Here is a 22,410-nt window from a genome sequence, read left to right on the forward strand (position 1 = left end):
AAATTCAGATAAATACGAGTCTGATTTCAAGCTCAGGCACTTGATATTGGCATAACCATGGCTCAGTAATTCACTGTTTCTTTGTTTTCATTTACTCACAAATAAAATGGGGGAGGGGAATGTTAACCTAACTCAGAGGATAATTATATGACTGCTGTAGAGATGACTCTTCCTGTCAGCCACACCCACTTTCATTTCTTTGCTACATTTTTATCTTTGTTGGCCAATGGGTTTTTCTGATTTTCCACTCTTGTACACCATCACATGGATTTATCACTGGGAAAAGGAGGCAACACCTTTCCTCTCAGATACTACCAGATAACATTTTGCTATTTGTGTATGAAATTAATATAAAATGTATAGTGATCAATCAGTGCCAAACACTGAAAGAAGTGATGTGATTGGCTACACATCTGTGCATCTCTTATTTATGTGGTAATTCGTGGCTGAAAAGGTAGCAGTGAAGTCTGTACTTTATGAGTTTACTCACTGTAACTCTCACCCTCATTCTAATTCTAACTCTAACTGAAATTTGAACAATTTTATTGTGACACTGGTGCCACTTAACTAAACCTTGGTATCTGGAAGTTATGTATGTTACAACAGCACACAGCAAGGGCTACTTGTGTATGTGGATGTATCTACCTCTCTTTCTCCATGAGAAAGCATGGACTTTGTTTTATTCTCTGCTGCCTCCCTGGCTCTCTGAACAATGCTAAATACCTAATGATATCTAAAAATGGTAAAAGACAGAATGAATGTTATCACATGCCCAGAGTCTTATCGGAAAGCCTGGAATATATAACAATTACTCTCTAAATGCTGGGTTCCTTAGTATTTACTTAATGCCTCTGGTTTTAAAAAGCGATAGATTTGTCAAAATGAATTAAGTACTAACTGTGCTCTAAGGGTATATTTGGCACAGTATAGTTTTGTGAAGGAAGATAGAATATATTTCCCTGAAATACTCTGATGGTACAGCTTAAGGCTTTGTGCTTTACTGTCATAGAGATCTAAATTTGACTCTCGGCTTTGCTACTTCACCCTTGGTAAGTTATTTAAGCACTCAAGGTGTCAGTTTATCTATATAAGGACAGTTACTATGTCTACTCACCTAAGTAAAGTGAGGTCCAAGAGAAATTATAAATGCAAAGTGTTTAGCCCATTATCTGGCACTTAGTGAGCACACAAAATATTTTAGCTTTAGTTTGTGAGTTTCTGGCCTAATAAGGAAGAACAAAATTTAAACAAAAAAGATATAATGAATTTAAAAATGTAGATGACAAGATTATCCTACAAATATATCCAACTGTGACCACATGCTGTATTTAAATTTCAAATATAATTTCCACCAAGTGTAATTGACTTTTTTTGAGAGTAAAATGTGAAATTGAGAAAATTCCATGTCCTTTTCTTAGAGGAAACCACTGCAGACATTCATAAAGCAGGAGTCTATAAATGTCTATAGAGAGATCAGAGCTGTGGAAAATTAAAGGCAAATTTAGGATTATTCTGAAATCAAAACCAGTAAAATTATTCAGTATTTTATTTAGTGTTCAAAATATGGCAAGGTTATTAGTATCTATGTGCCTCAGTTTCTCCATTTATAAAATGGAAATGGTAAAAATTTCTATCTCACTGATAGGTATGAGGGTCAAATGAGAAAACACATTTAAATTATTTATCATAAATTCTGGACTTAGCAAGAAATTTAATGACCTTTCTATTTCTTTGCCCATATTAATCTTAATCCCTGACAAGTCTTTCCATATTATGTATTTTATTTCTGCATTTTCATTTCTTTCTTTTTTATTATTTTGAATTTTCTTTTTCATTAATGCTATTTCCCTTCTAGTCACATGCTCATTACAAGATTAATGTAATCTTGGTTTCCCTGTCCTCAATTGCTCCTTCATTCACCCCTTTCCTGAAGTTTTTAATCATTCTCTATTGTACACAAGAAAAATCCAAACTTCTAGCCAGCAGTTACAGTTCTTACAAACATTCCAGTTAATTTTCCCTATATTCACCCTGTTTCAAATAAGTCTACTTATTCTTTCTCTATTATATTCCACAGTAATCTTTTTTGGCCACCATGGATGAACAGAACAGTTCTCTGTATTCCATCTCTAATTGATTGGCAGCTACTTCTTGATGGGCATTCTGAGGCTGCCTCTAAACTCAGGAAGTGGAGAAAGCCACAGTTCATTAGTGATGTATGCCATGGGCTGAAGAGTGGGGACAGGACGAGCATCAGATATTTGTCATTTCTGACTTAAGTCATCCCCATGACAGGAACATCCGTATATGTCTTTGCTTCTCTAAGTTCTAACTTTTTCAGAGATTCAGCTCAAATTGCACGTCTTTTGTAAGTATCCTATCTGCAATAATCGCTACCTTTTCACATCGGGCTTACAACCCGAATCTCTTCTTTACTACTAATATATGCCACTTATACGTATACAACTTCTAGGTCCTGTGATGTCAACTATAGTGTGCTTCTTTTCAGAACAGAGACTTCTGTATGCATTGATTATTCATGGTTTTAAATAATCCATGATAGCAATACTTTACATTTTTTATCATTTTATATTTTGACATATTAAACCCATTAAGATTTAGTTTTGTGTGGCTTTATCAGAATCATGTATTAATATATTGAATATCTACTGGCTTTAGTAGAAAGCTTATAGTCACCAACTTTATTTTCATGTTAGGTCCTATTTAATTCATAAATGTAGACTTGGAAAAATCTAGGTAGTATGTCTTACAACTCAGCACATTTTTATGAGTTCATACTATCAGTGACAATTCAGTTAAATTAAGTATTAGAATGAATATTAAGCATGTTTATACAAAGTAACTGTGAATTCCAAATTAGAAAAAAGGGAATATAGTATTACTCCTTGAGTCTTGAAAATATAGAGGAACAGTTTTGCTCTTCAGGATAAATTATAACATTAATTTAGAGTCATTCTACTCCACTTTCTCAGATCTTTGTTCTTCAGAACTCCTAAAATGGTCTAGAGATTAAGTTTTGGGATTATTCAAACAAGAGTTCAAACCTTAACTGCAATGCCTACTAATAGCTTGATTTCTGACAAGCTACTTAATTTATTTGAACTTCAGTTTCCTTGCAGTAATTTGAGATTAGTAATCTTATTTTATAGATTACTGGGTGAAGAAATCAGGTAAGGTCTCTTGAATATAGTAAGGATTCAGTAAATGGTAAAAAAAAAAATGTACTATGTTTGACAGTTGTTATCAGTACCTTTATTGATTCATAAAGGGTGCATTTATCATTTTCATTATTATTTGAATTTTAACATCATACTAATGTATTTCAGTGACTGGAAATACACAACTGATTAATTATTGAACACTATATCTGAAACTGATGTTGTACTATATCTTGGCTAATTGAATTTAAATAGAAAAAATTTTAAAAAGATCCTTTATCCTGGAACACAGATCAAATTCTAAATAAAGCATTAGTAATTGAATCTAGTAGTGTTTTATAATAATTCTATAGCATGACTATTTATTTAATAAGATAACAAGGATGCTTTAATTTTATAAAATCTATTGATATTTACATTCATATCAGTATATTTTTATGTTGTTTATAGTTTATATAAACATATATTTTTGTAGTCACTTATATTTATTAGGTGTATTTATTTATATTTATTTTATTGCTGCATAGCAAATCACTCCAAATCCTAGTGGCTAAAAAACAACCATTAATTATTTCTCTTGAGTCTGTGAGTCAGCTAGGAAGTGCTCTTGTTCTGGGCCAGACTTGGCTGACATTGACTAGACTCATTCATGCTTCAGTAGTGAGTTAGTAGTTGATAACCTCATTTACTCAATGGATAGTTGGCTGGTTTGGGATTTAGGGAAAATTCATCATTCATCAACCTGGCTCAGACTTGCTCACCTCATAGTGGTCAGATTTCAACGGGAAGCATGGAAATATGCAAATTCTTTTTAGACCAAGGCTCAGAATTGAAAAATACTGCTGTTGCCACAGTCTACTGGACACAGTAAGGCATATGAACAGTAGAAATTCAAAGGATAAAGAAATTGATTTCTTACTGTCAGGAGCTACAAAAGCATGTTTTAAAGAGGTATACCTATAGGGAGAGGTAGAGAATCGTTGAGGTTTTTTGTAATCTGTCACAATATTAATAAAGAGGAAAATAACAATAGAACATATCAATTGTACCTGGTGAGAGGTCATTATATTTAACAAACATGATACAAACTTTATGTAAAAGAGAAGTAGAAGAACATCTCCTTAACTTGATAAAGAATATCTTTAGAAACCTACAGATGTCTTTTCTATAGTCAACACCTGTATTAGTTTCCTAGGCTTAACCCCAACAAAATAACACAAAATAAGTGGCTTAAAACAGCAGAAATCTATTGTCACAGTTCTGGATGGTAGAAGTCTGAATTAAAGCTGTCAGCAGGGTTGGATTCTACTGGAAGATTTGAAAGAGAATGGTTCTATGATTTTCTTCTAGCTTTTTGTGGTTGCCTACTGGCATTGCCATCCATTGGCTGTTTAGCTCCAATCTCTGCCTCCATCTTAACATGTTTTCTGCCAAGTATCTATCAGTTTATCTCCTCCTCTTCATATAACAGTGGATGCATAGTGGATGAAGGGCCCATCCTATTCCTGTATGACCAAATCCTAACAAAGTACCTCCGTAGCCATCCTATTTTCAAATTAAGTCTTTTCCTGAAGTTCCAGGAAGGACATAAATTCATGTGGACACCACCCAATCCAGTACAATATTACTGTGGCAGGATATAGATATGTATTGCTCAACTACTTTTTTGAATATTTATGTCAATAATTTTAGATGATAAGAAATAAGACAAACTGATTTGGATAGGTGATCAGTTATTCTTACTAATAGCTAATAGAGTTATAATATTATATATTTATTTATAATATATTAAATATATGTAATATATATTTATAATATTATATATTTTCTGATAGAACTATCAGAAAATTTTGATAGATTCAGTTATAAATCATTATAATTAAGATGATAGTTTAGTAGAAGGGCTGATTTATAGGCGAGATGTGATATAAAGCTAGTAAGGAAATATTGTGGGGGAACAGATACTACTCATATAGAGACATCAAAACATAAAGAAAGTAAATGCACAGGTCATGTATGATGACACATGTAAAATATTTCATAAAGATAAAAACCTTGTATAAATAGTGTGAAAGAACACTTTCTAAGTAGAAGGCTTAAATATTACAAGGATGTTATTAACTACAATCATATTAATATCCATCTGGAATAATTATAAATATAGCCAAAAAATTGAAGACAAGGAACAATTAAGTGGGACCTGCTTTAACTGGTGTCTAAAATTATTGTAAATTTCTAGAGATATAAGTAAGAGGGTGCTGATTCAAGACAAGACATAGATCAATGGAACAAAATAACAGGTTCAGAATCAAGACAGAGGACCTGTGGAAGTTTTGGAATGATACTTGTGGCATCTCAAATTAGTGGAAAATACTTGTTTTTCAATAGATGACATAATTGGTTATTAGTTTTGGTAAACATAAATTAAAGCCCTTTAGTTCATAATGGTAAAGATTTTAACATTATGATAACAAAAACACTAGGATAAAAGCTGTTTGTATTCTTTAGCTATAGGTCATCTTCAGTCAGTCTCTAAACTGAGAGATAATAATTGATTGTCAGGTTTGACCACATAAAATATTTGAAAGGTCTTTATGGAGAAAAACATCATAAAGAAATGTAAAAGACAAATGATGGTATAAAGGAGAATCTTAGCAAGACATATAACGGACTTTCTTTAAATCAATAAGTAATAATCATATAGCCTAATAGAAAAAATAGAAAAGATGTACAAATGGGTAATTCATAGAAAAAGAAAAGGAAATGGCCAATAATCTGCACAAATAAATGCTCAAAAATCACTGTTCATCAAAGAGATTTTTTTTTTTAATTTTTATTTATTTATGATAGTCACACAGAGAGAGCGAGAGAGGCAGAGACACAGGCAGAGGGAGAAACAGGCTCCATGCACCGGGAGCCCGATGTGGGATTCGATCCCGGGTCTCCAGGATCGCGCCCTGGGCCAAAGGCAGGCGCTAAACCGCTGCGCCACCCAGGGATCCCCATCAAAGAGATTGAATTGAGATTTCTTAAAACATTAGTTTGATGAAATTGGAAAGACTGGATATATGTATGGTAATAAGGACATAGGAAACATTCTCAGATACATAAAAGTACAATAACATAGTGATTAAAAGCTAAATTGCCTTGGTTCAAATCCCAGTTATGCCAATTATGTGTAATCATGGACAAGTTATGGGACTTCCCTCAGAATCAGTTGTCTCACCTGAAAGAATACTACTATTACTACTACGACCACTACTACTACTACTACACTAAATAACTCTCTGATAGGGATGGGGGATAGTAAATAGGTTAATATTTGCAAAAATTGCCTAACATACAAGAAATATTGAATAGATGTTAGCTGTAAATGTTATTCCATATTTGAAGGGATATTTACTATCCTATTTTGGAAGGGTAGTGTGTCTATGTGTGTGTGAGATTGTGTACACAAAGTATGATACTCATTAAAATGAATTAGATCATGTCTATGTACTAATATTAGTAGCTTATAATTTAATTATAAATAAAAAGTGTACACTTGTACATTAAAATTGGATAACAACAGGTATATCATGATCTCATTTTAGTTAGAAGAAAAGGAAAAAAAGCTTATTTTTCTGTGGATAGACATGTATAATCAGAGAATATTTCCATAAGCACCTAGCATAATGCTGGTAGGATACATAGTGACTCTCTCACAGCTCCAATCATAAAATTCTGGGGCGAGTTTTGGAGGGGCCTTATGAATACTCTACTCCCAGCCAACCACTGTGACTGGAAGGGATAAATGTTCTTATTGGCTCACTGTGGGCCACGTATTCAGGCCTATGTATAGAAAATGGGAGATCCTCATGGCTAGAGTAGAAAAGAATAATTCCTCAAAATTGGGGGAACCATTATCAGAAAAATGGTGAAATGGTTTTGGAAATTCAAAAAGATTTTCACATTTCCAACTATTTTATGTATTTCTCATCATAACCGCCCCATCATACACATTGCTCATGTGTGCTCTCACCCACGTATACACTGCATTATTACCACGTCTTTCTCTTTTCAATTAACAATAAATGACTGGCCCTATCTATTTAGTTATAAGAGTAACCACTACTCATTAAGGCCTATTTCCTGTAAGGTTTTTTTTTTTGGCTTATTGGTTACAAAGTTGATCTGAAACTATTTCCTATTTGAATTAAAGAATTCGAGTTTCTGCTGTAACTGAATTGGCTTTTGTTCTGGTGAGAGAGATGGGTAAATATGAAGTAGAAGATGGGGTCCTTTTTATGGATACAATTTCATTGTTCAGTCAAATCACATCAAAATGAGGCTTATAAAATAACTTTCAAAACGTTTTCTACCTCTAGGTTATAATTTACAGTGATATTTTGTCATAATGAGGAGACATTTTTATAATCCTTCCTTCTACTTTTCTTTTTGCTAGAAAACCTAACAAAAGCTAGACATAAGGCAGAAAAAATCAACTCATATCCAGTTAGATTTGTTAATGATTTTGTGGCCTTACATCAAGAGTCTATAAACCATTGCCCTTGGGCCAAATCTAGCCAGTTTTTTTTTTTTACTGTAGAACATTTTATTGGCATCAAGTCAACCATATTTATGCATGTAGTATCTGTGATTGCTTTTGTGCTACACTGGCAAGAGTTGAGTATGTGACAGGGAACAGGTCCTCAGAAGCTAAAATAATTACTATCTGGCATTTTACAGAAAAGTTTGCCAACCTATTTCTTACACACTCACCTCAACATAGCTAGTAATTCAAATAGCTTCCTTGCCTTCTGCTGAGACTATCAGTGTATATTCTGGTAATTATACTATTTCTTTTGAAATGGGCACTTTCCAGTTAATATTTTTTAAATTATACTTTATTTCCCTTACATGGGATTTTAAAAATGCCTCTTAACAATTTCTCATTTCTAATTTAGCTTTTCCTCTCTTCTTCTAGGAAATTAAATGCTCATGGAACCTCAGTTACATTAAATGGAATATATTGGTTTGGAGTTTGTTATTATTTGTAAAACTCCAAGCAGCCATTGAAGCCAAGAGTAAATTAATGGAACTGTAATAACAGTAAGGTATTGGTACAAAGTAGCACAAACTACTTATTTACTTGTAAAACTTTCTAAAAGTCTTATGTGGAAAGTATCTTACCACTGGCACAAAATTTTCAGATATTTTATCATGTTTAATTCCCATAAGTGTATGAGATATATAGATAATATTATTTCCATTTTACAGATAACATAATAGCCTAAAGAAATTAGTTGAATTGCTTTAAGTCACATAACTTAAGAGAGGAGTTAATCTCATACCTTTTGATTGATTTCCACTTCTATTGTATATACATATAGTTTGCTACAGTTTGCTATCTATGACCTGTCATCTCTTTATTTACATGAAATTTCGCTATGTCGCATAAAGCAGATAATCTTAATTGCACAGACTGTGTTTTATTTATGCCTCATGGATTGCACTAGATAGCTTAGAGCACTACTTTGAATACAGCAAATCATTGCTTCGAACTCAGTAAAATTTTTGAATATTATGTCATTCTAATATTTGGTAACAAGCTAAGTTTAATTGTAAGGTTGGGTGGAAAATATAATTATGAATCTATTGCTTTGTCTCACTAAGTTACAAACTTCTTGAGCTACCTGTTTAGATGATGTTCCTTGCTTTTTATTGTCTTAGCATCCTCACCTTTCTTTTAGTTGGAAAAACACCTTACTGTGTGTATTGCAGGAACCTTTGATGGAGTCAATTTTAGCTGGTCACCTGAGCTTGCCCAAATGGAGCAGAGATCTTTAATTTAAACTGCATATGCTAGTGGGAACTCTGAAAACTGGAGTGGCCTGCTTCAGATAACTATTATATTAACAAAACAGTGGCGGAGTTATCTTTGGATAATTTTAGTGTGATAGAAATTTTCTTGAGAATTTTAATATGATAAATGGCCTCTCTAAAACAACACTATACAAGCTTCCATCCTCCTCATGTTCTAGTCTCTCCAATGGCAGCTTCCCCCACCATACTGTAAGCTTCAGCAAGGGAGGGACCATGTCTGGCTTTTTTCTCATTGCTAAGCTCTCTGCACCCAGCTTAGCACTTGGCATGCTGTTAAAGGATGAGTGATTAATAGCTAGAAGGGCTGGAGGAGCAGAATGAGAGGGAGTGTGAACATGTGAGAGAACAGCATATATGAAGGCTGAGTGTAGTAAAAAAGTACGCTGCAATTATATCACTGAAAGAAGCTTTGGAGAAGCTTAAAGAATGACAACTTGGAGGAGAATGGTAAGGGGTGAGAAAGGAGAGCATGAAGAACTTTCTTCAACAGAGCTAAGCAACAGAAGGGCTACTTTATTGTGGAGTATTGAAAGATTTCTACCTAAGGACTAAAATGAGTAGGTTGACATTTTGGAAAGCTTCATGGGTAAAAATGAGGAGGACAGATTGAATAGAGCCAAAACTGGGAACAACAATCAGTTAGATTTCTGTTGTGGTAGATGGAGGGACTTGAGCTAAAGCAGGGGAAGTAGAAATAAATATGAAGAACATTCAAGGAAATTACAGAAATTATCATTAGAAAATCATTTCTACTTTGCTAAATGTGAGGAGTAATGAAATGAAGGGATTTAGATTGACAGCATTCAAAGATCATGTTTGGGAAGAAAGAATTGAGTTTTAAAACCTTGTTTTGAGGTATTTCTGGAAAATCTAAGTGAAAATCTAAATTCACTTTAAGGGTGTAGGACACAATATTCATTTAGTCACTGTTTATCAATCATTTTGGTTGTGTGTGTGTGTGTGTGTGAGTGTGTGTGTGTCTAAGACACTGTTATAAGTCCCAAGGGTTCCATGGTAAAGAGACAAGACCTTTGCTCTCCTGAAGTTTAAAAATCCAGGGTAAAAATTATAGGAATCAAGGGGACAAATGAATATATAACACAATTTCAATTAATAATATGTAACGTGAAGAAGATAAAACAGGGTTTGTATCCAGACAATAGATTATTCCATTTTTTTATAGATTTTATTTATTTATTCATGAGAGACACACAAAGAAGGCAGAGATATAGGTAGAAGAGAAGCAGACTCCTTGCAGGGAGCCTAATGTGGGACTTGATCCCAGGACCCCGGGATCACACTGAGCTGAAGGTAGATGTTCAACCGCTGAGCCACCCAGGCATCCCAACAATAGGTCATTCTAAATAGAGTGATCAGAGAATGCCTCTGAGGTGATATTTAAGTTCAGACCTTCACAGTAAGAGCGAATCTTGTCACATTAGCTAAGAGTAAAGAAAATTTTAAATGGTGGCGAGTTGTCTACATTGTTAAAATCCACAGAGTGAAATAAAATAAGGATATAAAAATGTCCATTTGGATCTAGCTATCTAGAGGCTATTGGTGACCCAAATGAGAATAGTTTAAGTAAGTACAGGAACAGATGTTAGCTTGAAAAAGAAAGGCATGGATAGACTTAAAGAAATACAGAGTTAGCACAAGATAATTTTTTAAAGAAAGTTTGGCTGGGGAGGGGTAGGGAGAAGTAGCCCTTAGGATCTGAGGAATGCCAGGAGAGAAATTTGTAAATTTTTCTGGTTATATTATTTTTTTCATGAATCTACAGAGTGAGTACATTTTATATAATCCACATTAGAAGACAAAATTTAGCTCACTGAGAAGATGATATACTATTTTAGAGGAGGGTAGTAGTATTTTTTTTTCTTAGAGCATTAATTTCATGCTAGAACAAAATGGACAAAAGCTGGGGAGCTGTGAGTAAACTATCGGCATGCTGTGTAATATAAAAGTCAAAATCCAGTCACTAAGAGATCGTATCAGAATGACTTGGAGCTAATGGTATTTTCAAAGCATTTCTAAATTTAAGGGATGGGTTTTTTCCTTTCGTCACTGTTTTCATAAGATGAGAGTGATTTTTAAAATTTCCTTAAATTGATTTTGAAAATCATCCTTAAAATGGTTAAAATATTTACTCTTTCTGATTCAACATTATCATGGAAGCAAGTCTTGGTAAAGTATGTTACACTTTCAGTAATAAACATGCAGATACACCTCAGGAAAAAAAGCTGGAGAACTAAGTGCAATTTAGTCTAATAATCTTAGTTCTATCATGTTATTTTCTTTCCGAGTGTATAAGCAATTCTTATTGCACCAAGTAGCACTTACCATGTATTGTCAAATGATGACAACAACCATTATTTTTCTTCTCCTTTCAGTGATTATTCCTTTATCTTACCAGGCAGTGATGCCATTTCTGATTTTTAAAGTAAGACTTTCTAGCTACTTTTTTTTTTTTTTAAAGCTTTTATCAAGAAAGCCTCTGGCGCTGAAAATTAAATGTCTCCAGGAATGTTTTTGTGCCATTAGGATGTGAACTAATGATGAGCTATCAGATTGGGTCTACACCTAGAAATGGCCCAGGAGACCCAGATTTTAATTGACTGCAGCAAGTAAGATAGGGCTGTGCTTACGATGATGCTAGGCGACTGTCAGGTCTCAAACAAATCACTGAGCATTTTTCATAACCAATTAATAGATGACACCTTAAATAACACGGCCGTGCAATTCTTTATTAAAAGAAAGTAGGGCAGAGTTGCTAAACGAAAAAATGTTAAGAATATCTGCAACTCTGACAATTAGATTTCTATTCAGAGTTTCCTGCAATTATTTCTAAAGGTAACAGAGGTGACCTCAAGATTTTCCAGAGACTTCCTTCACAATCTAAACCCTTCTCACCACAAGAACAATGTCAATATTATGTGCATAGAAAGTTACTGAAAATATTTCTGAAATGATGATAGTTTATCTGGTGGCTAACAAATAAAACTAGGTTTGCTTTTTGATCTGCCCAACCATTACTAATTTCTTTAAAGCCTGAACTGTTCTTTAAACTGTGTGTTAGGAGATACTGAGTTCACATCACAGCTTTTCCAGGGAAATAGAAGTCTGTAAATTATTCTCTCACTACTGTTTGTGTAAAAGGGACCAAAGGGCACATAAATAGCTGTATTCATTCAATATCATAAATGCAGACCCCGTTATTACTAGCAGAGTTCTTATTTTCTCTCTTCTAAAAGGTTATTTCAATAGTGGCTGTTTCCAACTCAGAGGAGATTCCTTATGGCAAGAAAATTATAATTGGCCATCAGGTATTAAAGCTCCCACCAGTCCCACTTACTAGAAATTGTACAGTCTACTCATATTACCAATTGTGGTACAATTGAATTGAGGGGGAAATCAAATTTAGGATAAAGAAGGAAGAGGAATAATTATTTGATTTGATTTTCCTAAGTCCAAGATTGGTATTATGCAATATTTTCCAAGGGCTTGCCAAATTATACTCATATCCTATTGTTCTCTCCAGCTTCATGTTATATCAGTTTCTAAGTTTTAAAAATTCCTCAGGAAGAGGGAAGAATGGTTACAAAATTACTAGTTGGCAAAAAATGAAGGAAGTAAGTGAGGGGCGCTTAGGGTGAAATTGGGGAAGGGAATAAAGAGTGTACTTTGGGAACTCCCAACATCTATACAGTGGAAAGTAAAAGACTCATGCAGATATTTTTATATTTTAGAACAATTAGATAATTCAACCATAAAATATGATTGCAAAGACCACTTTGCATAGTATTTGGGAAAAAATGCCCTGCATAGGTTTGAGAATTAATATTCAATAAGTATTGTCCCTCTTCCATGAAAAAAATAATTGCAGATTTCTAGCAAGATTATATAAGCACGTAAAAGAGCATATCAAAAGATTAAGTGAAAAATGCAGAGATATTTTTATATTTTAGAACAATTAGATAATTCAACCATAAAATATGATTGCAAAGACCACTTTGCATAGTATTTGGGAAAAATAGGCCCTGCATAGGTTTGAGAATTAATATTCAATAAGTATTGTCCCTCTTCCATGAAAAAAATAATTGCAGATTTCTAGCAAGATTATATAAGCACGTAAAAGAGCATATCAAAAGATTAAGTGAAAAATGCAGAGAAGATCCTTGGAATAGCTGTAGAAGAATCTTTATGAAATCATTAACGCAAGTTTCCATTAACATTACATACACAATAAAGTGTCAACATTTTTACAGTGGGAATTACAAGATTCGCACAAGACGTTAAGATATTTGAGATCAATTACATTAATTGCACTAGTACAAAGCTGAGTCAAATGTGGTCTAGCATTTGACCAATTTACTAGGCTAGACCTACCTAAATGAGCATGCTGGAAATGATCACTCCTGCCATTGGTACTTTATCTTAATTCATTTTTATTTAACAAATATGTTTAAGCCCTGGTATGGACTAGATGTTTGTGTCCTCCACAAAATTCATCGGTTGAAGCCCAACCCCCAGAGTGATTGTATTAGGAGGTAGGGCCTTTGGTAGGTAATTAGGTTCAGATGAGGTTACGGGGTTGGTTGGGGGGGGAGTGTGGAGTCTCCATGATGGGGTCAGTGCCCTAATAAGGAGAGGAAGAGACACAGGAGCTCTCTCCACCATTGAGGATACAGCAAGAAAGTCTTTGCAAGCCAGGAAGAGGCCCCCAACTGCCACCCTAATTTCTGACTTTCCAGCCTCCAGAACTATGAAAAATAAGTGTGCATTGTTGAAATTGCCCAGTCTATGATATTTTGCTATAGCAACCTGAGCTGCCTAAAATAAGCACCTACATTATTCCACACAATTTGCTAGGCACAGAGGTTGTGAAATGAGTAAGAGAGAGAGGAAGAGAGAAGCCCTGACATAGGGCTCTATCTCATGACCCTAAGATCATGACCTGAGCTGATGTCAAGAGTCATATGCTTAACCAGCTGAGCCGCTTAGTGCCCCTATATAGGATTTGCTATGTCCATTCTGGTTTATTGATTGAGATTGTAACTCTTGTTTCATTGAGCATAAACTTTTATGTCAATTTTTTAATAATACTTTAAAGTGGTTCAAAGGTAAGACAGTAAAATTGTATTTAATTCATTTCAATTTATCACCTCTTCTTTCCATGTTAATATGAAATGTGGCCAACTATAGAGGAAAATATGCTGGGCTGATGAAAATGGAAATTGCTGCAGACTTTAATATAGGAATTTGAATATAGATCAAAGTTCTTAAAAATGATTTTAGTCTTTAGTCCCCCAAAATTGGCTGCTAGAAATGGATCAAAGTACATAAAATGTATATATATATTAGATTCTTCCAAACCATGATGTGTGTTATGTTGCCAATAAAAATATATTTTCACCACAGACAGTAATGGTTCACTGACACATAATAACTCTTGGTTAAATGAATAAGTGCATATAAGATGATTAAAAAATAAGAATATGAGAATAATTTTTTTCAAAGATTTTATTTATTTATTCATTTATTTAAGAGAGGGATAGCAGTAAAATATCCTGTATGATATAATAATAGAGGTGATTATACATTTGTCCAAACGCTCAGAATGTTCAGCAGCAAGAATGAAACCTTATGTAAATTATGGACGTTGAATGATGATTGATGTGTCCATGTACGTTTATCTATTGTTAGCAAATACACCACTCTTGTGAATGATGATGATAGTGGGAAAGTCTATTCAGGTGCATGGGCAAGAGATATAAGAGAAGTATCTGTACCTTCTGCTCAATTTTGCTGAGGACTGCTCTAAAAAAAATTAAAATAAAAACATCTTTTTTTTTTTAAAGTCAGAGTGTAATATAGGAAAACATTTCTGGAAAATTACTGAACTACTATTTTGAGTGAAGAATTCAGAGAATTTGCTGATGAATTGAATAAAGAGTAAAGAAAACGGTAAATTACACATGATTGTTAAATATTTGGGTTTGGGCAACTAGATAGATAATGCTGTTACATTCTGAATGTGTAAGAACAGATCTGGGGGACAGAAAACAGGTATTTTATTTTATTTTATTTTTATTTATTTATTTATTTTTTTTTGGGAAAAACAGGTATTTTAAATGTCTTAGCTACCTTGTATTTACTACATAAATTTACTAATTTGTTATATATTTTATCGATATTCCTATAGCCTAGGCTTAGAAACACCAATGCTTTAACACTAACTACCTTGTGAGACAACCTATTCCTAATCTCCAACTGTTTTTAAGCTTACCTGAGATCCTCCAAGCATTGTCCATCTGTGGTTCTTAACTTAGTCCTTTGGAGGAAGGTTGGACAAGATCTGGCAGTTTCTTTTTCTTTTTTTTTTTTTAATATTTTATTTATTATTTATTTATTTAAGTCACAGACAGAGAGAGAGAGAGGCAGAGACACAGGCAGAGAGAGAAGCAGGCTCCATGCACCAGGAGCCCGATGTGGGATTCGATCTCGGGTCTCCAGGATCGCGCCCTGGGCCAAAGGCAGGCGCCAAACCGCTGCGCCCCCCAGGGATCCCAATCTGGCAGTTTCTTAAAAAAGTTAAGCTTTTTTTTTAAAAACTTAAACAACTTAAAAAATTATTTATTCATGAGAGAGAGAGAGAGAAAGAAAGAAAGAGAGAGAGGCAGAGACACAAGCAGAGGGAGAAGCAGGCTCCATGCAGGGAGCCCGATGTGGGACTCAATCCTGGGACTCCAGGATCAGGCCCTGGGCTGAAGGCGGCGCTAAACCGCTGAGCCGCTAGGGCTGCCTTAAACAACTTTTCTTTAAAAAGTTAAACATATACATTTCATTTGACCCAGACATTTATATATATACACACACACGTGCATGCATATACATGTATATATACACATACATATGTAGGTATGTATGTATTCAAAGACTGTCAAAGACTAGCAACAGGTAAATTGATAACATAGAGTGTATGCTTATACAACTGAACACTACTTAACAGGAAAAGGAATCAGCTATTGAAACATGTTGCAATAAGTAGTCTCAGAATATTTTTTTTCTGAGTGACTTAATCCAGTACAAAACTATATAAGATTCTAGAAAGTGCAAACAGATCTGTAGTGACAGAAGTGTATCAATTAATGTTCATGTGGGATGGGAGAGGTGGCAAAGGGTTGGAGTAGAGATTACAGGAGGGCTGGAGGAGACTTTGATTGCTATGGATAGGTTCATTACCTTGATTTTGATGATGATTTCATGGATGTTTACACATGCCAAAACTTATCAATTATACTCTTTAAATATACGTTTTTTGTATGTCAGGTATATCTCATGAAGCTGTTAAAAATATTCTGGATATCCAGAGTAGTACTTGACAGCTGTAATTTAAATAGTCACAGTACATAATTAGAAAAGTCGAACATAAACAATTAACATGTATAAGTTTATTAATCCTGGAATGCAAATTTGTGCAACCACAATTATAAAAAGTAATATTTTCTTCTGCTCACAGAAAATGGAGGCTATGTATGTATCAAAAATGTAATCAATTTAGTCACAGGCTTAATCCTGTGAATGTGTCTTTATATATCTTTTAAAAATATTGTCTAACTAAAAGCATGTGTATGACTTACAGAATTTAGTATACTGTTTTTTTATAGACTAAAGAAATTGTATTTGGAATACCGTAATGACAAAACATTTATTCATCTTACAGATATAATATGTGCCAGGCACTTTCCCTTCAGTATCTCATGATCCAATTTAAGTATGGGATTTGCTTTTAAAAAAAATCACTCTGCTGTGTTGAGAATACAATTAAGTATTAGAATTGCAATATAGTAGAAGCAAGACACCTTCCCATCTCTCTGCCTTGATTAGTAGATCACTATTCCAGGTAAGAAAATGGTGTTTTAGCATAGTTAACAGTACGGTTTAAGTGAAATAGATAAACATATGATATGTTTTGGACATATGATATGTTAAGAGGACTTGCTGATGTAATCTCAATCGAATGTCTATCTGTGGCTTTTAACTCAGTCCTTTGGAACACACTAATATTTGATAAGTCCAGACAGATTCTACTTTGTTTTGAAACCTAAGTAGCAATTTCTACATATACTAAATCTCTTTAACTTGGGGGGACACTAGCCAGCTTTCACCTTTTAAATGTAATATAATATGAATACAGATAATGATATTTTATGTATTTTCTATTTTGCTATCAATGAATACAATGAAAGCAATATCACAGTAGCTCACAAGAAAATACACTACTACCTTCGGACTGAAAAAAATTTATTCTGATTGTGAACCAAATTTATTTTACCAGTAGATGCCAGTCTCAGCTCACAAAATAAACTCGAGTAATTGCGTATTGGTAAATTCCATTAGAGGGATTTCTGTTTTAAAAATGTGGAATAGCAGAGATTTTATGTAAAAAAAAAAAAAGGCAATTGATGAACTCTGAAGGCAGAACACAATACAAGCTCCTGAACAAGACTATAACTCTAACAACAACTGGAAATAAGATTAATAGCTTCTTCCAGATTTTTCAAGTTGATATGAAGAGATACTATGCCCATAAGAAGGGAATGAGAAATAAAAAGGGAAAAAAACTGGCACTTACTGAAGTGATTTTTCTGCTTACCTTATCTTCACTCCTGTGTTGTTTTTCCTCTATTTTTGTTTTTTGATGGATGTGGAATAAAAATATACAATACATTAAAAACGACTCAACTGGATTTTTTTTCATCAAATTGCAATAGCCTGAAGTTCCTGAATTAGACAAGGAGAGATCCAGTTAACTATTACCTGTGGATCGACTCATGTCTCACTGAGGCAAGATGTATTCATGTCCTAGATCAAAATTAAGGCAAGTCCTTAGATCATCTTCCAGTGAGTAGCTCAAATATGCCAAGTCAGGTGCTGTTCACTTTTATCTGTAATAATAACTGAGTCACTGATGTAATTTAAAAAAAAAAAAAAAAAAAACTTTCTTAAATGAATTGTTCCAAGAGATATAGAGTCTGGATTACTAATGTTTTTTTGTGTGTGCTAGTGCCTCAAATTTTTCTCTGCCAATTAGCATTGTAAAATTACATAGATAAATACTTAAGAGGGTGACACAGCATTTAATTTTACCAAAACAACTGGAAAAACCAACCTTTAGAATATGGAATTTGTTTCTTCCAGGAAAATCTGAAGCAATTTCAAATCTAAGTTTATGTTTGGGAAATACACCTATGCACAGAGGTGTCAATTTCATGCACAAAAATACTATTGCATAAAGGTGTACCTGAAGATTGCCAAACTAGCTTTCTTTGATAAAAGGAAGAATAGCAAAGTGCTGCATTGGTAAAGCATGAAGCTGGCTCTCCCCTTCAGAGCATTTGTGTGGACCTGGCAATTGACCAGAGTAAATATACACAATGAATAAAGGACTCATCCTCATTAAATAAAATGTCCCTACCCACAAGTTTCCTTCTGCATGAGCCAAAAAGAGATGCCCAAGAATCTGGAAGGAGAACTCCTAAATTCTTTTAGCAGTTTTCTCTGCCCCTTATTTTTGCACATAAGTTATAGTAGGATTAAGAGATAGATTTACTTCTCAGTCTGCAATAGTCACTAAAAGATAACTGAAAAACATTGAAATATGCTACCACTTAACTCAAAACTCCACCCCACTTCTGATTCCTTACCTATCTAGAGATTATGCCTATTTTACTTTGGGAAAAAGTAGAAAACATGTTCAACTAGAATATAAAAACAACACAGCAAAAATCAAGCAAAGTATCAACAAAAAGAATTTGATCACTTACCGATAGTATATTTTTAAGTCAGGGATGTGTAAGTCAAGTGGTGTAACTCTAGGGCCATCGACAGTCCTGGAATTAGTTGGCTGACTGCTGTCTCATGTTGACGTTCTGTGAAATTCATTGTGAAATTTTAAAACTAAATAATAAATTACATGATGCCCTTTGGAAGGACAAAGCTTCACTTTATTTTCTTCACTTTCATTTGTATTACTCTTGACTAAATTTTAAACACTTTACACTCTGTGTTTTTCAGACAATCACGAAAAAAATGACAATGTAAGAGAAGGAAGAAAAGTAGGAAAATTGAGGTCATGTTGAGTAAAGAAAAGAAAATTAATATAATTTCAAAACAACTCCATATCCTATGGCAACCGTTTCTGTGATGTATGCTTTCCAGTTAGATTATCTGAAGAAAAGTGAAAAGGAAACCAATTCCAAATTAGTTAAAATGTTATATCATTGACATTACTGTCATGTGTTTCAACCTCTTCCCAATAGAATCTTCTTTCCACCGTCACAGCCACCGGTGCACAAATCACCATTAACTCTCACCTAGACCAGTGTTTTGTCTTGTGAACTGACATCCCTACTTCTGCTCTTTTCCAGTATGTTTTTCACACATCTGAGTGAATATTTGTAAATGGAAAGCAGACCTTCCATTTAATATCTTCTAGTGGCTTTCTATGGCTCTAGAATAAAATAAAAACTCACTAGCCATGACTTATACACCATGCATGAACAGACCCTGCCAACCTTTCCCTCCTCCTGTCTAAGTACTTCCTTCACATACCTACCATGCCCAACCACGGGCACATCCAGTGCTCACTGAAGTGAGGCCAAATGAGTTTTTAGTTCCTTGGATATTTCAAACTATTTTTTTTTCTCTTTAGGATTTATTCATTTGCTGCTTCTACCTGGAAGATTATCCTTTAAATTTTTGTGGACATAGTCCACAGTAAATATTAGATTTCAATACTACAATCCAGCAGGCATATACATATGTGTTTGTATATGTGTGTGTAAAACTGCAATGAGAATTTTTCTAAAACATTACTTGTCTTTGCTATATGTCATATATCTTCTTTTTTGTTCTATTTATTTTCAATTTTTAATGGATGGTTACAACCTATTACATTTATTTTATTCATCACTATTGTATTGAAACCCAGAGTCAGATTACACTTTTTAAATTCATCATATAACTCAGTTATTGCCATTAATTAGGTCTCAAATTAAATGTAATCATCTGTTCATGAGGTTATGCCTGAGCAACCATTCTGAAAGGAGTCCTTCTTAGTGTGACTACATGTTGAATTGTTACAGTTCAGTATTTATTAAAATTGCTCTGTGTCAATAAACTGTTCAGTCTTTGCAGGAAGGGCTGTTTCCCTTTGTTTGGTTTTTTTTTTGTTGTTGTTGTTGTTGTTTTTTAAACCAGTGTTGTGTACAGAGCCTGACATATAGCACAGGCCATCAATAACCTTTTAGGCTCCTCTCAGTACTGGTTAAAGAAAGTCCTCTTGCTATCAGTTTCCTGAAATCATTTGTAACCATAATCCTACTTGTGCAGGTAGGCTGAAAGAAGTAAATACACATAATCAATTTTAAAAATTAGGCCTCAAAGTATTCTTAGTTGTTTAAAATTATTAGATTCATTTCCTGTAGCTGTGGTAACAAATTACCACCACCTTGGTGACTTACAACAACAGAAATTTATTTTCTTACAGTTCTAGAGACCAGGAGTCTGAAATCTGCATCACTGGTCCAAAATCAATGTGTTAGGTGGGTCACACCCACACTGAAGGCTCTAGAAGAGAGTCCATTTCTTCTTCCACTTCTAGTGGCTGCTGGCATTCCTTGGTTTATGACTGCATTACTCTAATCTCTATTTTAGTCTTTAATTTACCTTCTTCTCTGTATATGTCAGCTCACCCTCTGCCTTGCTCTTAGAGGATACATAAAATCTCAGTGAAGTCCTACTTGAATAATCCAGGATAATCTCCTTATTTCAAGATCCTTGATTTAACCACATCTGCCCAGTGTCATATAAGGTAACATTCACAGATTCTAGGAATTAGGATGTGAATATCTGATAGGGGACATTTTTTTCAGTCTACTACAATTATCAATTTATTTTGCATTCGTATGAAAGATTTGTGCTCACTAATTATGCCTTGGTAGTACTGTTATTTGGCACTGAAAATAGTCTGAGAAGGCTAATTCAGAGGCATATTAAAAAATTTCTTTAATGATGGAACTTTACTGTTTGTAGAAGTAATGAATATTTCTACTTCAAACAGTAATAACTGAAACTAAAAAGCCCTCTTGATTCTAGTGAAATCTCGTAAGTTAAAAGGTTTAGGTAATTTGAGATCCAGATATAACCCCAATGATAGCGGGCATTCAGTGACCCAACCTCCTCCTGACTTCATGTTGGTTAGTTGAATCATCATGGCACTGTTCAATTAGAGTGCCCATATTCCACTCAAATTCTAAGCATTCAGCTAAAATGCCATTGAAATGTTTCTATATTGAAACTAGAGAGAATATATTTCCAGAGTTAACAGATCCTGTTCCTCTGGATAGAATGTAGGCAGTGCTCAAGTTAGGAGGGGGGTTGGGATAGAATAAAGCTAACAATGCTAGAGGAACAATAGAAGTTTCAATGTTTAATGTTTCTATATAGAGCATATACACAGGCGAATGGCTAGACTTAACTAATAAGGGCTACGAAGGAATTATTGGATGTCCTGGTTTAAAAGGAGAGAGAGGGGAAACCAGAGAATCCCAACAGTACTTCCCTAAGCATGTGGCTACCATTGGGGTGTTTATCAGATACTGCTCATAGTTTGTGGGATTAGATCTTCAACATGATTAATCATGTGCAGCAGAATCAGTCTTAATCATCCGAAAACCTGTAAATAAAAGTAAACAAGAACCAGCAACTTAAAGTAACTTTCTATGTAGGTAACTCAGAGCTACTCTATCTGTTCAAAAGCATCATTATTTGGACACCTACACTGGGTAAAATCAATACAGCTGTCCTTATAGAACTTTCTCTAGGCTTCTTTCACATTGCATAAACAGTTCTGTCACTGACCTAAGCAAGGGATTCAAAGTTTTTATTTTTTATTATTTTATTTTATTTTTTTAAAGAGATACATTTATTCAGCGTCATGATCATACTATTACATTTAGCAATCAACAACATGGGTGCAAAAAAATATATACATTAAAACCCTTTGTTGGATTCCTTTTCACTTTTCACAGAACAGAAACTAAAATAACCTGTTATACAATTAGTCACAAATACAGTCCTCGAGTTTTTTGCCCATACACATGAGTATTGTCTAAAACATGTCTTCTTTGTAGCAGCTAGGTCCTGCCACCACTGTGCTTGGCTGAGTTAAAAAATCTGTTGTAACCTGTAGCTTCCCTGTCACTTCTCTGGCTCTCCTCTCCTGCTAAGCTTTGTTTCCTGGCAGTAATTAAAGCCTTCTGCCACCGCCATAGCTGCTGCTGCTGCTGGAACCACCATA

The 22,410-nt window shown here is 34.2% G+C and overlaps 1 long non-coding RNA gene across 1 annotated transcript; it reads left to right on the forward strand.

Moving 5' to 3' along the window:
• Positions 1-2,084: 2,084 nt before the first annotated feature.
• On the forward strand, positions 2,085-17,536 carry LOC119864855. The gene is made up of 4 exons (XR_005368547.1): positions 2,085-2,368; positions 8,146-8,275; positions 14,906-15,011; positions 16,771-17,536. It is a non-coding gene; the product is annotated as an uncharacterized LOC119864855 (long non-coding RNA).
• The last annotated feature ends 4,874 nt before the right edge of the window (positions 17,537-22,410 follow it).

Source organism: Canis lupus, chromosome 13 (genome assembly GCF_011100685.1).
Source record: "Canis lupus familiaris isolate Mischka breed German Shepherd chromosome 13, alternate assembly UU_Cfam_GSD_1.0, whole genome shotgun sequence".
In the NCBI taxonomy this organism is placed as follows: Eukaryota; Metazoa; Chordata; class Mammalia; order Carnivora; family Canidae; genus Canis; species Canis lupus.